The sequence below is a fragment of the Callithrix jacchus genome, chromosome 14, assembly GCF_049354715.1.
Source record: "Callithrix jacchus isolate 240 chromosome 14, calJac240_pri, whole genome shotgun sequence".
Lineage (NCBI taxonomy): Eukaryota > Metazoa > Chordata > Mammalia > Primates > Cebidae > Callithrix > Callithrix jacchus.
The window spans coordinates 98469368-98485656 of record NC_133515.1 but is presented as its reverse complement, the minus strand read 5'-3'; the positions used below and the strand labels follow the sequence as shown (position 1 = coordinate 98485656).

Here is a 16289-nt window from a genome sequence, read left to right as displayed (position 1 = left end):
AAATGCTTCTGGTTTTAGTTTTCAAGAAAACTCAAGGTATCTAGCTGAGAAACAAGAGCTTCAAGACAGAGGGCAGCAGAAGATAACACCAGAAACTAGTGTGAGAGTAAAGATGTGTAGCCATCTCAATGTGTTGGCATTTTTTTCATGATTCCTGACCTTGTCCTTGTGGGGACGCTGGGCCTACTTGAGAGAGATGTGTTAATATGCCACAGTCCAGGCAGCTGAACCCGTGACCAATCTTTAGTCATCTGGGATGGATGCCAGCCAACACCAGGTGTGAGGCCAGTGAAGACAGTCTAATAGATGTGGCCACATTCCTTGCACATAAGAAGAAAGAGATCCATAAGTGATTGGGAGGAGGGGAGAGAGAAAAGCAGTAAGAAGACAGAACCATTGCGTTGGCGGTCAGGGAAGCAGGTGACGAGAGTGGTTAGCTGCAGCCTGTCTGCTACAAGTGCTCTTGGATGAAACTTCATGAACTGAATTCGTTTCTAAAGATGTTGTAGCAGGTGGGATGCAAGTCAGGTCTCTAACATGAGATCTAAATTCCATCTCAGGTTGGCTACCAAAGGACCTCTCCTCCTACTGTCTAAATATGGTCAACTAGCATGGGCAGAAAGGAACATTAAATCTTAAACGAATTCTGTAAGGAAAAACAAACCTAGATGGGCAGCTCCAATCGTTCTTTTCCTGCATGTAGTTCTAAGCTACCCTCTTTCATTACTTAACCCTCAAAAGATAGCACAAATCTCACTCAGAATACAGCTATAGAGCCCAGGGCCTTGAACCCCTTGCAGACAGCAACCTTGAAATGAATGTGTTACTATCCATGTCCTTTCTCATTTGCCTTTCTTTAGATGTATGTGATGTCAGGAGGCACGGCTTCTGATCAAGGACAGATCTGGTCAAATGATCGTTCATAATACTTTCACATCTTTCACAATATAAGCATGCAGATGACACTCTTCCTGCAGTACAATGATGGTTATCACAGTGCTACATTATGACCAAAGCCAATTGTTTCTCACCTGGAAATATCTCCTGGGGTTCAGTTTCACCAATCCAGGCTGATGGAATGAACCAGCTTAGCTGCTGCCTGGCCAAAGTAAGTTGGGCTTAAATCAGGACTGTGGCCTCCTAGAGTCCTGTAGCTTTTCTGTCCTTCAGATGGTGGCACCCTGCTGAAAAGCGAAGGCAAGCCATGTTACTGTGAGAAGCACTTTTCCGTTCTCCGCTAGTCACAATATATTTTTTAAGGAGAGCAGAGAGAGTCACAAGATCATAGGTTATCAGGCCCGAAGGACATCTACGAGATAATCTTGTCTAATTCTTTCATTTCATAATTAGAAGATTGAGGCTCAGAGAAGAAAACAGCCTCCCTTGAGGACTCAGCAGTGTGGGAGTCACATCCACATTGGAACATGTCTCTGACGCTACGACCTTTGACATCTTTTTTAAATGCAGCCCCACGGTCAGGCTGATTTCTCAAACAAGTGGTCATTGACCTTGAATGGGAAGTCTTTTCATTTTTTGTTTAACAGATTTTGAAAAAGGGAGGTGGCACTTTTTCAGATTGCTGTTTTTGTAGTCTCACCCCTGGGAGTTAAATTCATAAAACAGCCTACCTCAGGCATGTGGTTGGGATGGTTCTCCCTATTTCTCATTAGAAAAATATTGTTATAAAATACCATGACCCATGAACACAGTGACACAGTGGGGAGTGAGTGCTGCTTTTCAGTGAGAAGCAAGTGTGGACCCAGCTGCCCCCACCCCCACCTCTCTCTCCATATTTCAGAGAAACACAGCAACAGATATGGACTCCTTTTCCATAAGTATCATTTATTGTGGGGGTATTTTCCCCCCCTGGCTACTGTGCATTTAAATGTCCACTCCTTTGTGCAAAAAACCAAATCATAGAAAATAGAGGGGAGCACTCACTTATTAAGCAAATATCTGTCAAGCATATCATAAGAATTGTATAGATATACTTTCTTATTAATTTGTCCTCAAAAAATCCCTGTAAGATACCATTAATTCCATTTTTCCAGGGAGGTAGGAAACCAGTCTTTTAAGAGCTAGAATGATCTGCAGAGTCAAAGAGATGCAAGGCAGAAACAGAAACAAGCTTGGGACTCCTAAATCTACCTTTTGTTGTCTAAACTGAACTATAGTTCGTTACTAGGACGAAACACTAGAGTTGTCTGTTTTTTTCCAGTGTTTCCATTCAAATGCATGAGGCAGTTCTTTGGAAACTGAAATTGTTGCAAGGGCATGAAAGATTATTCTTATTAGATTCTCTTTCTGCTGGGGGTGGAGGATAGGAGTGGGGCTTGGGGGGTGTCTAAAGTCCAAGGCTTCCAGCCAGGCTCCCAGCTGGGGCTCCCAGGCCCTCAGAGGCTGGGCTGGCTCTGACTCTCAGCAGCAGGGGCAGCAGCAAGAGGGCACCTCAGGAAGTCACGATTATCAACGCTCCCTGGCTCAGGGCTTTGTTCCCGTTCTCAGACAACAAGGGACATGCCAGGAGAGACAGGGTGGGGGTGGAGAAAGAGGAAGAAAAAACAGGAAGTGAAGTGGGGGAGGAGGGAAGGAAATGATAGAGAAAACACAGCAACTTTGAAATGTCCTTGGCCTGATGAGAAAGTGAATTCTGAGTGGACATTAGTGGAGCTGGGACCTGCATTTTGGCAAACTGGATTGTGATGGTAATGGGGCAGGGCAAAGAAGTTTACTTCCTGCAGACTCAGGGCTGCAGTCCACAAATCCCATCTCCCACCACCGAGCACAGCCTGGCACAGGGCTGTTTTCCACACACTCGGGTGTAGACACTGAAGGTGGTGAATTTCCAGAGATGGATTCTGGGGTAAGGCCCTGTTCCTCACCTCCTGACCGGCTGAGAGGCCAGGTGCATCAGAAAAGGATCTGGAAACAGGAGAAAAGCTCTCAAAGTGATCAGATATCCAGGAGAGGTATCCCATCCTCACTGCTTTTTGTTCTCTCAAATGTCCTCAAAATTCAACCCATTTTCAGTGTGCATGACTGGGACAGATTCACTCAGCTGGGTTCAGCACGGATGCTGCTATCTTCCTCCACAAAACCAAGAGGGTCAGTCAGGCAGAACACGGGGTTTCCTCCTGATGATGATTCTACCACACCTCCTGCCTGTTTTCTATCCATTGTCTTCACTCTACTTATTTACTGAGGCTTACAGAAATTCCTCAACTCCAAATGCACATCGTTAAGAATGACAGTCACCTGGTATGAACAACCACACACAGAGATGACCCTAATACTAACCGAATACCACTTCTACTAATGCTAATGCTATTCGTAGACCCCTGATGGGCACCAGTGGGCACAGAATGCAGAACCCCCTCCTGGGGAAGCCGTTAGATACTGGCGCCCCTACTCCAGCGGGTCTCCTGTACCCGCTAAGCAGTACAGGATTGGGTCTGTATTTTCTGTCAGCTTCTTAGCAATGGCCAGGAAATTTGTTAACACTCTTCTGAGAGGGTTTTAGTGTCACCGACCTGGCTCCGATCCACAGACAAGCATTCAGTTAACATGGACCCCAACTCTGCTCTCACTCTCACCCCACCTTCTCCCACCTAACAGATGCAACACAACAGCTCTCCAAGGGCAGAGGCTTACTCCGGGTCCCACAGCTAATGGCCTTCCAGGGATCTGCCCCACTTCCCCTAAAGTAAACATAGAACAACAAAAAGTCAGTATACGTTTGAGAGGAGTCCAAGCCTTCTGAAGCAATTGCTGATGGTTTACTGTGTGAGTCACCCCGGGGCCAAATGTCTCTTAGGGAGAACAGAGAGCAAGGGGAGGGAAAGAAACTGAAAACTCTCATCTCACGTCTCCACAGGCAGCAAAGCCTCACAGATCATCAGCAACACGAGTACGCATTTGCTCCCATCCAAGCGGCCACGGGTGGCCCACGCTGTTTCCACAGTACTCTGCCCTGTGCCTGGCCTGGTGAGACTCACACCACCAACACTATCAGGAGCTTGCCCTTCTGTAGCACCCGGCAGCCAGTAAAATGCTTTTCCGTATCTTTACATCTTCGCTCATTTTGAGAGAGGTACAAAGCTGAGGGGTAATCACCCCAGTTTATAAATGGAGAAATCAGAGACAGGAAGGGCTTCATCCAGAGTCTCAAAACAGAACTACGGCCAAAAATAGGCACCTCTTGTCTTCCAGTCCAGGGACCTTTCCCTGTGTCCTGTCCCTCCCAGTCCTATTCAGGGGAGGGCTGAGGAACAGCTTCAAACGGCTGCTGCCTTCCCCTTCTGAATGGGTTTGGAAATTGAAAAACAAGGCAGGGCAATGGAAGGGAAGGCAATATCCACTATGAGAGGCCAAAAGGGCCACAAAGACCACGTCCCCACCCTCTGGGGCAGGCAGTCAAGGGACCCAAAGCCCAGGGTGGGGCATGCTTGTTTCCACGGTTCACCAGCAGCAGAGCTTAGACTAAGTTCCTCAATGCCAGCAGCACAGACGAGCATTGAGAAACCAGAAGGGACAGGTGTTTAGATAATAAAAACAGCTAATACTGATCAAGTGCCTACTGTGTGTTGTGCTTTGTTTAGCACCTTACACCTAGTGACTCCCTGAAACCTCATGGCAACCGAACTAGGTAGCATTATTATTGTCCACTTTTACAGATGAGGTAACTGAGGCACCGAGTGATTAAGTCAGTTGTCCATGGGATTTAGCTTTAGAGTGGGAGCGTCAAGGTGTGAACTTAGGCAGGCTGGCTCAAATTCTGCAAAGCCAAATAGTGGAAAGATAGAGAATAAAGCAAATATGCTAGGAACAGATGACACCTTCCTTGAAAAGTAGAGAAGGAACATAGAGACTCTCCAGTCAGGAAATACTGAGAGATGCTATGCAGGCAGGATTAGAAATTTGGTCCCCAGTCCCTTCTGGGTAGCAGCCAACCAATGTCAGCCAACACCAGTGAATGACATTCTGGTCTCGGTGTTTATACAGCACCACTGTGGGAGGAGGGAGTAGCTGGGCCAGGGAGGGGATGAAGGGAGGGCCTGAGATGGGAGAGCCACCAGGATGGGTGGAGAGGATGATGCTCTGGGAATCCAATTCCCATGTCCCAGAGGGATGGAGCAGCTGGGCAGGCGGGCAGGCAGTTCCTTTCTGCATCCCCAGCACAGCAGGGCACACACCCCCGGGATACCAGGCTTCAGGGATGCCACCGGGTTACAGCCTCATGAAGCCTGGAAAGCCGGGAAGGATGAGATCATTTCTTACCATTTCCCCATTGAAAAGACTAAAGCCAAAGGCAGTCGCTGTCCTGGAATAAAAACAACAACAACACAGGCACCATTTGCTGGCAGGTTACGATCTGTCAGGAAATACGCTAGATGCTGTACATATATTGTGTAAAAATGATACCAACTCGGCCGGGCGCGGTGGCTCAAGCCTGTAATCCCAGCACTTTGGGAGGCCGAGTTGGGTGGATCACGAGGTCATGAGATCGAGACCATCCTGGTCAAAATGGTGAAACCCCGTCTCTACTAAAGATACAAAAAATTAGCTGGGCATGGTGGCATGTGCCTGTAATCCCAGCTACTCGGGAGGCTGAGGCAGGATAATTGCCTGAACCCAGGAGGTGGAGGTTGCGGTGAGCCGAGATCGCGCCGTTGCACTCCAGCCTGGGTAACAAGAGTGAAACTCAGTCTCAAAAAAAAAAAAAAAATGGTACCAACTCTGAGAGGTCCATATGATTCCTCTTAATTTACAGTTGAGAAAAGCTAAGTAATTTTGTAAAGGTCAAAGCTAGCAGGCTATGAGAAAGGATCTGAACCACCATTTATCAAACTTCAAGGCACCTGATCTTGCCTCAGAGCTGTGTGTGCCATGAAATGGTTAAGTGATTTACCCATGATGGTGCAGAGGCACTAACCCACAGCCAGCTTCCGAGCTGGCAGAGCTCATGGGCACTGGCGTTTACATCCACATACTCTCTACGCTACACATTCACACTAAGTGCTGCTAACCACTTTTATATACACAGACATACAACTGGGGTCACTTAGTGGTTTTTCATCCAAACCCGGATTCCTCTGAGAGTGAAAGGGGGCCCTTTTAATAATAACGCTGGGACAACAGGCAGACGCCAGGGCTGTCCTAGGCATGTAAGAACATGTGGTCACCTGAATACAATCCACACTCCCACTGGCTGGTTACTTTCACATCCAGTTGTATTGGTAGAGAACCCTCCTGGACAATGCCTTGCTTCCCAATCCACACAAATACTCCTTTGTAATAACTCATTCTCCCTGTGTTTACGTGCCTGTCTTCTGAATTCGTGGAGCTTCTTGGCCTTAGAGATAAACAGGCTGATGCCACTCAGTTATAAAGCAGTCATGCTATGGTTTGAGAAGGAAGGATGTCACTAGCTGAAACAGTGTATTTTAAAAGACGGGTGGGTTCCTTGTCCTGTGGAGCCCAGAACCTGAATGCCCAGCTGTTCTGATAAGCAGCTAGTCCCTCAAGAGCAAGGACTCTGTGGCTCTGTCATCAAGGACAGCCTGAGACAAGCAGACGGGAAGCCAGCATGGGAGCGTGGCTGTCACCACTGCTGGACCTGCTGGAGAAACCGCAGTCTACTGGGAGGACACAGACCTGGGGTCCCCGGGGTACAGGTGCATCTCTGAGACAAGACCTGGCCTTTTTCCGCTGCCAGCAGGCACTGATCAAGCCTGGGGGTGAGCAGCTCTAGCTTAGTAAGAGATACCCCCTTTCCCCAGCTACTGGGCCTAGCGGGGAAGGAGGTGGCATTTCAAGCTCGTTTTTGTTTTACTCTTTTCTAAGAATCTGCCCTCTTAGGAATCTCTGCCCAAGATGAAGGAAGAATCTGCTGTTCTTTTGAAACCAGGAAATCAGTCTTGACAACCTCTCACATCAATACAGGTAAAGTGAAGTGCTAATGAGAAAGCAGAGAGCATTTGTCCATTCTCTGAAGAGAACATTTCTGGCATATGTTTAATTGTGGAGCATCACGGGGCCTCAAGGCCAGGGATTCTTGGAGGCCCCAGAGAAGACTGCCAGCTCTTAGTGGCCCTAGAAACTCTTGGCAGGGCTCTTGGGGAGGCACTGACTGGCAGGGCTTCTGGGCCCTCGTCCTGCGATAACAGGAACAGAGAGACTTCACCTGTTTTGTGTAGGGGCTTCTACAAGTGATGATTTTTTGGTAAATAGATCCTTTTCCAAATTACATCATGTGTGCAGGTTGTGGGAGTTGGGGAATGCACTTAGCTTCTTGTGGGCCACAATTCAACACACAACAGCTGTGATTATGATTGTTATTACTATCATTCCTAACAGCAATAATAATGTTATTCTGGGGGATACTGAAGACCTAGATAAGGAAAGGATTTGTCTGATGCCACCCAGTACGCAGCCTTCCCATGGTGGGAACCCAAGCATGGAAGCAGCCCAGAGACCAGACAGGGAGTAACTAGGAGTGGCCATGGTTCAGGCAGTCCTAGACAGTCAGAGGTCAACACGCCGGTGATGGTGGTGACGGGGCAGAAGATACCAACCCTCCGTCGAGCACCGACTATGTGCCAGGCATGGGCTAGACATCGCCTGAGTGTTCCACCCAGCCCTCGCCCACTCTTGCTGGAAACAGCAGTGCTATCATCCACATCTTACAGATAAGGAGCTGGACAGTCAGAGTGGCTGGGTGAAAAGCCCTGGGTTAACGACAAGTAGATAACGAAGCATGCATTTGGACCCGCATCTGAGAGACCCCAGCCTGGGCCCTGACCATTGTACTCTACTGCAAAGGAGAGGACCCAGGCCACCCTCAGGGGTGGTGTATCTGAGTCATGGAGTGGGGAGGGCAGTTGCAAGTGGGCAAATGATAGCAGAACCAGAACAAGGGCCCAGATCTCTACCCCGGGGCTCACATTAGTTCCGTCTTCCAAGGTTGTGGTTTACCCTCTGTCAGCGGTCTTCGCAACACCTGAACAACCATTAAGGTGAGTGCACTCATGAGCGGGGCCGGAGAACACCTGTCAAACTGGCTGCAGCATTCAGGAAGCTCCACCAAGCTTTTCGAAAAGTTCACACTGCACTGCCTAAACACAACCGCTGGGGTGAGTTCCTTCTCCTTGAGACTGCATTTCAGAATGTCAGTTACACCAGGTCTCCTTTGAGTGAGGAAGTGGGAGACACATTAGAAACTCAAGGAGGCCAGCTTCCTCTTCTCTGACAACCCAGGGCAAAAGCACAATTGGATGCCAGACAAAGGGGCAATTTTACCTTCCCTCCTCCCATCCAGGGCTCCAACTAGAGGAGCATCACCATTAGGGAGGGGTAAGGGGCACATCTTAAGCAGGTTTGAGATGTCAGAAGCTGACAGTCTGCCTTGTCTCCATCTGGAAGACAGCAACAAGACAAAACCCAACAGTCCAGACTGTGGAGTCTGAGCCTCACCACCCCCAGGTGATGAAAGCCAGGAGGATGCCATGACTTAGTCTTGACCTGGGTGTACCCCTAATTTGGCCTTGGCTTGGCTGTGTGACCCTCAGTCAGTCACAGCTGTCAGATCCTCGGACACAACACCTGTTAAATGCAGATCACATGGAGATACATACCAGCAAGCTTCTTTGGTCACTTTGAAAACCAAATAAGCTATTATGTTTGTGTTTGTGTTTTATCTCCACCATTGGGTGGAAAGTTTTTTAATAAGAGACACCATGTTTCATTCATCTTTACAAACTATTGTAACTAGCCCAGAGCCCTGCTCAGAGGAGAAGTGTTGATGGTTGAATTTGTAACGTTCAGCTTCTCTGAGGGCAGTGAACAGCCCAGCATAGCTGGGGAGGAAGGAAAGAGGTGGCAGAGACAGTGAGTAGAAAAAGAGGCTGTTGCCAGGCTGTGGAGGACTTTACACATACCGATGCTTCTAAACTTCATCTGTAGCTGGATGGTGAGCTGATACCCCAGACACTTTAGTAAGTATTAGTGGAGGATGGGGCTGTGGAAAGAGTCTGGGATCTCAAGCCCAACAATCATGAACCTCAGTCTCAGGTCTTTGGAACTGAGCCTTAGTTGCCTTATCTGCTAAATGAGAATAACAGCTTCATTCCAGGGTCATTAGGGGTACCTAGCATTTAAAATGACCAGTGCAGTATTTGGCATCTATTTGAACTTCGGCAAATACTACTGCCCTAAGTGAGTGGGGCCAAGCTGACACCGACTATCAGATATAAAGGTATGTTACAGAGGTTCTAGGCCAGTGCTGCCTTGGAGTGAGAAACTACGCAATGGTACCATGGCCATACTGCAGTGAGTACAATCTAGAGCCAATCTGGCTAGAGTCATGTATTGTTCAAGTTTCCAGCAACTCTGGTGGGCTCTGGCATATCCTGTGAATACCCACAGCTCTCATGTACCCAAAGACCACATCGTGTCATGTGGCAAACCCCCCGAGTCCCACAGAGCACCTCGAAACTTCCCAGTGTCCCGGCCTACAGCACTATCTACAAGGGACACTGTCAAGTGGCTTCTGCTGGGTGTTCTATAGAGACCACTTGTGACGTAAGACCGGCTAGGAGGCACAGCACTCTGGGCTGAGAAGCAGGAGACCTGGGCTCCAGTTTCTGCCCTGGACCTAAATCTCCCTAACACACTGGAGCAAGTCACTTGCCATGTGCACAGTGGCTGAGTCTTGGGACTAAGTCTTGGGACCCTCAATGCCTAGAAGTGTCCTTCAGTGGAGTGTTTCTGTAATAGCTTAACCTACGATATACATTGCCGTTCGAGAAAGTCATGTTCTTATCAGGCAAACCTCTGCTAAAACTACCCTGAAAATGAGGCCCTTTCTATAGCATGCTCCGGTCCAAACCCAACAGGAATATGCTGAAGTCCTAGTTTCTGCCTGACCAGTTCCTGTCTGTGACACCTCAGGTGTGTCACTTCACACTTCTGAGCCTCCATTTCCTCATGTGAGCCTCAGAGGCAACAATGAATCGCTCACGCTATTTTCTAGCAAACTGTTTCCTGACACTTCACAGAAAGTACAAATCTCATTTCATTTGGATACTCTGAGGTTGGTCATCCTTCATCTTTGTGGGCACAGCCAGGCACACGTTTGCAAAGCAGGCACGGGGAAAACAAAAAACTTCCATCATTGTTGGGAAGCGGGAGAAAGTCAGAGTCCACAGGATGGGGAACGATCGAGAACACACCCATGACAGCTGGGAGCCGGCTTATCTATGATGCTGGCAAGGGTCACCCCTGGCCTCGGCAAACACTGGCAATTGCGCTCCAGACAATAGCACAGCTGCTCTTGTTCCTGGGCTCCCTGCTGTGAGGCAAATCAGGGGTCATATGATCAGTATTCAGCATTGCATTCGTCCCCAAGATGCAAAGGGATTCTGCCTTCCCCAAGGGCACAGGGCTGTGGGAGAGGGGTGCACACCCCCACCCCAATCAGAGAAGCAGCGGATAGAAGAATGGATAAAGATAAGATCCCCACAGAAACTGACTACAGCAAAATGCACTTTCCATGTGAGAATCACCACCTCCAACAAAATCCATATTCCTCAGCTAAAGGTACAAGTCCCTCTATAAACAAGTGCATACTAATTAGACTCATCCTTTACATAAACTCCCAGCTTAAGCCCAAATGTGATTTACTGCAGCTTTCTACTCCTGCCCTGCCCTGCAGCCTAGATTTTCACCCGTCTGCCCCTTCTCCCAACCTTCGAGACCAGCGGCAGTCTTACTTCCTCCAGAAAGTGTCCTCTAATACTCCCCCAAGACTGCAATCCATACTGACCTCTCCCTTTTCTGAACTCTCATAGCACTTTCTGTCTGTGTCACTCAGCATTTAGTGCCTATGAGTTGTCTCATAACTTTTATTTATTTATTATTTATTTTTGAGATAAATGAGGGTCTCATTCTGTCACCCAGGCTGGAGTGCGGTGGTGTGATCTCAGCTCACTGCAACCTCTGCCTTGAGTAGTTGGGATTACAGGTGTGGGTCACCATGCCTGGCTATTTTTTTTTTTTTTGGTATATTTTGAAGAGAAGGGGTTTCACCATGTTGCCAAGGGTTGGTCTCAAACTATCCGCCAGTCTCAGCCTCCCACAGTGCTGGGATTACAGGCATGAGCCACTGCACCCAGCTACCTCATCGCTTTCTGGCTGGACTGTTGCACCAAGCCCCTAACTGGTTCGATCCTGCTTGGGCTGTGGCCCTGTCCCCTGCAGAGAAAACTTTCGCACATTTGATGATGATACTTAAAACCCTCCAAGTATTTCCCACCACCTTCATGATAAAATCCAATGCCTTACCATGCTCCTGCCCTTCCCCTGGGGCTATCCACATTCCAGTCACACCAAAGTATTACCCAAGGTTGTGTAATGAAGTGCTATCAAAGGCAGGAGGAGAACCTGGATCTCCTGACAACTAGCTGAGGGTTCTTCCCTCAGTCCCAGGTTCTACTTGGTCTAATATTGGGCAACAGATAGGATACCAAGGAACACATGACCCTGAGTCATGGTCAAGGTGAAAAAGTCACGACCAACTAAGACTTTGATATCCAGCCCATCCCCCAAGCAACCAAGTGTGGAGTAGGCATCTGAGACTCAGGCAGAGGTTCATCTGCTCTTTACATCAACAGTGGGAAGGGGATCACCGTTTCTCCTTTCTCGGGCATGGAAAATGAGGCTCCCAGTGGTCATAGCAGCTATGACTCTATGACAGCTATCTGGACTAAAATACCAGGCACACCCCTTCACCTATATTCCAGAATGGTAAAACCCACCACTGTCACCACCTTGATGCCTCCCAAGCACCTTACACTAGACACATCTGATGCTGAGTAACAGCATCTAGTCTCTGCCCAAGAGATCATTCTGTCCAGGACCCTTCTGGGAAACTTCATTTTTGCTCTAACACCAGAGCTATCCCACTGCTTTTCCAACTCCTTCAATGGAAAGAGTCTGAAAAGAAACTTCTGTTAAATGGAAGAGTGGGAAAGCTCCACTCTAACTGCTTTATGTTTATACAGATAAATTATTAAAAACTCTTACCAGACTAATGCTTTCCCCATAGCACGTCACAGTGATAAGTGCCTATGTTTGGGGGTGGCAGAATCAAGTCCAGAGGAGAGCAAGACTAATATGTGATCAGCAGGACACATGGACCCGGGGGCATTCTGAGCTGGCTGGCACCAGCTCACCAGAGCCAAACATACAGATCTTTTCCCAACTTCACATTCAGTGAGGCCATGGAAGGAGCCTGAAGCCAGCCATGGCGGGAGTATTTACACCATGGAAATTGGCCCATGCTCCCAGCAAGTTTGTTTGGCTTTTGTTTATCCCAGAGAATTTGTTATGAAACATTTACGAGCACACCACTGAATGCATCCATAAGATGGACACGGGGCTGGGAAGACAGGACTTAAACTGTAGCTAAAGCTCTACCATCAACTCACTGTCTGACTTGGGCAACTTTCTTCCTGCCTATGTTTCCTTAACTGTGAAAGGCATAAAGAGCATTTTGGTCAGTGTAAAATAGGGAGGAGATACTTGGCAATGTCTGCAGACATTTTTGGTTGTCGCAACGGAGGTGGCTGTGGGGCTACTGGACAGGGATGCTGCTAAACATCCTACCATGCCCAGGAAAGCCCCTCCCACCCTTGCCAGAGAACTACTTCGCCCAACATGTTAGTAGTATCAAGGCTGAGAGAGCATGATGTGGAGATAGTCGCACAGTAGCCCATTCAAATACCTTGAATACATCAGCATGCAGAAGGAAAATAAAAGGCACTGGAGTCAGCTTGAGGGAACCCTGGGAGGGCAGTGGTACAGAACATTGCCACGGATGCTACAGGTTGACAATGGAAGGATAAGGCAGAGCTCTTGCCCTAACACGGTGCCGGGCACACCACATGTGCTCTGTAATCATTTGCAGGAAAAGCAAATGTGTCTAGTTGAAATAATAATGCAATCTCTCTCTAGCAAGCCTATGCTCCAGTGTGTGTGTATCCCCCCACAGTGACACCAGGCAGAAGAATCTGACAAGTGTCTATTCACCTCCTCTGGGAGGGTAGTGAAAAGAAATGGTGTGAAGTTCTAGCCCTGGAGACTGGGGTTAGACAAATATCACTAGCCTGGCATCCAGAACAGTGACGATCAGAAGAACAATTTCATTTAAGCCACTTTCTAATAGGAGTTGAAACATCTTGAAAAGTGAGGTTTTCAAAGGCTCCTCTGGGGAGGCAATTGTCAAAAACACACAGCAGGCAACCTTGCTTTCGACACATTCAAAGCCACTTTTTAAAGACAATCCGTTTATTCTCTGTACCACTTGGGATTGCAAATGCATTTAGCACAAACCACCAGAAGCAGAAACAGCGTTCAGTAAGAAATGCGACCAACATTGTGGCAAGCACGGGAAACCACAACAGAATCTGACTAGGCTGGCACCACTCAGACACGCACAAGAAAAGAGGCAATGGCAGGCAGTATCTCTACTGTCCCCCAGCCTCTGGGCCTGGAGTCAGCGAAATATGGATGAAGCATAACCACAAGTCATTCCTGGAAGTCCCTTGCAAGAGTCCAGATTCTCAGTTCTCACACTGAGAGAGGCAGCTGATTTCTAAACAAGCAGATGACAGAACAGAGGACCTCCCTCTGTGTCTCCCTGAAGATCTGAATCTGACCATAAACTATCTGACTCACAAAGCCCTTTGATTAAAAGCCCAAGGGCCCAGAGCTAATTTGAGACGTGGCAAGACCCAGTGGCTTCTCAAGGACCAGAACTGTGAGCAGATTAATGGGGATAATTCCAACCTTCCTGCTCTATGAATGACAACTCACTCAACTATAAATTATTATGCACTGAATGCCAGAGCTGGAAGACACCTGGGCAACTGTCTGCCCAACCCCTTACTTTTTGGAGGAGAGGCCCATGGCCCAGGATAGGAGGCTGACTGGCCCAGGCCTGGTCCTGAGTTTCTTACTGACTTTCAGCTAAATGCAGCTTTCTTGGTGTCCAGAGCTGAGTCACCTTTCTAGTAGGAGAAAATGTTTTTGTTGCAGTCTCTACATTCCCTCCGCAAGGCTTACTCAGAACTCAGGACAAGCTGGTTATACTCCAGCTGGGACTTAGGGCCACAGATCAGAAGTAGGACAGCTTCAGGGAAGAAATTTCTCTTGCCTGGGCAACATAGTAAGATCCTATCTCAAAGAAAAAGAAACACTAAACATTGGCTGGGCATGGTGGCATGTGCCTGTAGTTCCAGCTACTCGGGAGGCTGAGGTGGCAGAATCACCTGAGCCCCGGAAGTTGAGGCTGCAGTGAGCCATGATCATGCCACTGTACTCCAGCCTGGGTGACAGAGAAAGACCCCATCTCAAACAAACAAACAAAAAATAGAAAAGAAATTTCCAAAACCACCACATAGCAGGAGCCGGCTGTCTCCTGGGCTGAACTTGGCCCCTTCCATCATGCCTCTGTAATTCATTCCTCAAATGCACATCCCAGCACAGTGGGTCTCGTGATGCCCAGGCTAAGTGCAGTAAAGAAATCTGCTTGGCCAAACAGCTAATGGATTTCTTTGATTGCAGCGCTCATGCCTTAAACAAACTCTTTGCTTTTTAACTTAACATTGTAATATGTAAAGCAGCAACATGTTGACTTCTAGGGACTAAATGTTTGTATCCCCCTAAATTCATACGTTGGCACCTAAATTCCCAATGAGTGGTATCTGGAGGTAAGGGAAGATTCTTTGGGAAGAAGCAGGTCATGAGGATGGAGCTTTGTGAATGATATTAATGGCCTTCTAAAAAGGGACACAACAGAGATGGCTTTTCTCTCTCCACCATATGAAGATGCAATGAGAAAACAGCCATCTGCAAGCCAGGAAGCCAGCCCTCACCAGACACCAGATCTGCCTACACCTTGACCTTGGACTTCACAGCCTCCAGAACTGTGAGAAATGCATTTCTGTTATTTAAGTACTCCAGTCTACATATTCTGTTATAGTATCCTAAACTGATTAAGCCAATGACTTTTTCAATAATGGCTAAATAATTTTGCTACATATTATTAATAATCCCCTAATTTACTGGATTGCAAACTTGAATTTTTTCCTGCTAATAATGGCTAATACTTATGCACATGATTTATGTACCTTGCATTATACAAAATAATCTCTCATTAAAAAAACAGCTTTCAGTAGCATCTTCCACTCTCATTTTACTGTTGCAGAAACAAAGGTCCAGAGTGCTCAGGTGAATTTTCTGAGATCGCACAGCCAGTCAATGGCAGAAGGTTGTCTGATCTTGAACTCTGTGTTCTTCACTAGGAGCTGTGTCCACTTAGGGACCAATCAGATCCCACAGACTCTGGAAATCGGTATCTTTCATTAACATGTCTGCCGAATGTGGGGCTGAGGGCCTGGATAATGGGGGGTGATGGGTGGGGTGGCAGCTGTGACCTCATATTGGAGCCACACACCTGAATGGCACACAGTCACCGAAGCCTACCTGTTAGGTAAAGCCTTTGTTTGAGGTGCATTCAGACAAAAGAGCAGTAAGAAGGAGAAGCAATCTCACTGGAGCCCACCCTGCAGGCTGTCACTGACTTCCTGAATTTCTTCCCCTTCTGGGGTTGAAGATTCAGAGAACAAGGTATGGTACCGCCCTCTTGTTTGCTAACAGCCCGTAAGCCTCCAGAAAATATAAACACCAGGAAATGACAATGAACTACAGTGCGGCAGTTGCACAGGCTGGTGTGGAAGCATCTGTAGTGAGCACCAGACTCCACCTTTGTGATGGGATCTGGCCAGAAAAGGCTTCCTGCAGCAGCTGGGGCCTAATTAGAGTGTGAATTCCATATACCACTAACTGAGGCAGTGAGGATGTGAAGTGGGAATAGGGTGTTCAGAACATGGGCCTTGAAAATGAACAAGAGTGGCAAAGCTCCCCATGCGAGGAAGGGGTGTGGCTGGAGCATAAGAAACTGATGGGATGGAGTCGGAGAGAGGTTTGCACTGCATGTGAGGCAGGGGCTGGGAGGAGGATTACAGAGGGCCCAGCAAATCCTCGTAAAGGAACCTGCGCTTTTAATGTAGGGTTTTACCTTTTATTATTTGGCAGAGACAGGGTGCTGTTGCCAGGTTTGTATTTTATATCATGTGAGTGTGGACTGTTGCGTGTGTAGATCTACAGCTATATCTATATAATATTACTACTCTGGCAGTAGTGACCTTAGTCAAGTGACTTCACCACTC

At 47.7% G+C, this 16289-nt stretch overlaps 1 protein-coding gene across 10 annotated transcripts in view; it reads right to left on the bottom strand.

Annotated features, from left to right (window-relative positions):
* Positions 1–16289, bottom strand: part of CYRIA (CYFIP related Rac1 interactor A) — a 117063-nt gene that overhangs the window by 70775 nt on the left and 29999 nt on the right. For 6 of the 10 annotated variants that reach the window (XM_078349930.1, XM_078349929.1, XM_078349927.1 and 3 more), the window contains exon 2: positions 1032–1184. The exons of 1 other annotated variant lie outside the window; for it this stretch is intronic. The gene's annotated coding sequence lies outside the window, so the exon portion shown is untranslated. The remainder of the gene's footprint in view (positions 1–1031; positions 1185–16289) is intronic. 3 more of the 10 variants (XM_078349928.1, XM_054245187.2, XM_078349933.1) reach the window with 1 other exon arrangement.